This window comes from Lactuca saligna, chromosome 9, assembly GCF_052625555.1.
Source record: "Lactuca saligna cultivar CGN05327 chromosome 9, ASM5262555v1, whole genome shotgun sequence".
In the NCBI taxonomy this organism is placed as follows: domain Eukaryota; kingdom Viridiplantae; phylum Streptophyta; class Magnoliopsida; order Asterales; family Asteraceae; genus Lactuca; species Lactuca saligna.
In genome coordinates this window covers 79,326,378-79,327,964 of record NC_136425.1, presented here as the reverse complement: position 1 = coordinate 79,327,964, position 1,587 = coordinate 79,326,378, and the positions used below count along the sequence as shown (strand labels likewise).

At 37.0% G+C, this 1,587-nt stretch overlaps 1 non-coding gene across 1 annotated transcript; it reads right to left on the bottom strand.

Annotated features, from left to right (window-relative positions):
• Nucleotides 1-1,258: 1,258 nt before the first annotated feature.
• Nucleotides 1,259-1,365, bottom strand: LOC145019041 (small nucleolar RNA R71). The gene has a single exon (XR_013667361.1). It is a non-coding gene; the product is annotated as a small nucleolar RNA R71 (small nucleolar RNA).
• Between the last annotated feature and the right edge of the window lie 222 nt (nt 1,366-1,587).

Here is a 1,587-nt window from a genome sequence, read left to right as displayed (position 1 = left end):
TGGTAACCAACAGTAATAGTCATATCTAATGTATAACCATTGAGTGAAAGCGGATTCGAACTAATAGAAGTGTTTTGTTTATTGATTAAGTTTGTGTTAAAGAATTAAGTTCATCTAAACTTACAAAATTAGATAAAAATCCTTCCTTTGCTTGTAATTAGGTTAATTTAGTAGTAGATAAATTAATTAGTCAACACCGTTCCCTGTGATCGACACCTGACTTACCCAACTATTCTATAATTCGACTAGGTACACTGCCTAGGTGCATTTTAGTTAGTTAAGTTAGTTAGGTTATAAATTATAAAATTAGTGGGTACTTTTGTGCACATCAAGTTTTTGGCGCCAGTTAATTATTAGTTTGTTTGCTTTAAGTTAATCGATCCTTTTTTTGTAGGGTAAAACCTGCAAGAAGTTACTTTTCTGTTTTAATTTTTTTTTTCTGGATTACAAGATTCACGACGTGAAACTTTAAGATTCACGACGTGAGTTCTGAAGTCGTTAGTTTTGTTTATTTCAGTTAGTTTTTCTTAGTTCAGTTTTATGTTTTATTTCTGTCTTATTTCAGGAGTTCATGACCAGAGGCTCTAACACACCTTTGGTGCCAGCACTTGATGATCCCGAGTTTGCAATTCACAAAAAGAAGGATAAGAGCGTGAAAGAAGATCAAACACCAAAGAAGACACCTTTACAAGAATTGAAATCAGTGTTCTCAAAGAAGTCGGGGTAGAAAACGGGGGAGTCAAGTTCATCTTCAAAGAACAAGAGCAAGCTTGAACACTTGGATCAAATACCCATCCAAACCGAGTCCGAATATGATACCGACCCTGAATTTGAAGAACATACAAGTGAACCCAAAAATGATCCAAGGAACGAGATGGAGAATATTGAAGAAATGTCTATGGGAGCTTACAGAAAAAGAATTCAAGATGAAGTTGGTCCAGGCTTAGTACAACCTGCCATTCCTACTACTGCCATATTAGAGCTAAAGGGATATATCCTTTTCGGACTAAAGGATATCCCATTCTATGGAAAAGATCATGAGGATGCGTTCAAGCACTTAGATGAAGTGAATGACATTGTTGATTACTTCAATGTCCCAAATGTTAACAGAGACACCGTCTTGCAAATGATGCTTCTCGTTACCTTTAAAGGAGTTGCAAAGGATTGGTTAAAATCATTTCCACCTGGTACAATAACTACTTGGGCTCAAATGCATGAGCAGTTTCTCGACCAATTTTGTCCACCATCCAAGATTGATAAACTCAAGAAGGCAATAGCCAATTTTGAGTAAAACCCGGGGGAGTCACTTTACGAAGCTTGGGAGCGTTACAAAGGGTTGTTAAGGAATTGTCCTCAACATGACCTTAACATTCAACAAGAAGTGTCCATATTCTATGATGGGGTCAGTGTTATGACAAGACAACTCCTTGATTCTCAAGGACTACTTACAAAGAAAAATCCGGGCGAAGTCAAGGAATTAGTTGAAGAATTTGCAAAACATTCTCGTGAATACTACAGTCCAAGGAATGAAGGAATGAAAGGAGTTGGGGGTGCACAAACTGAAGAGATGGCAGCTATGATGGTAAT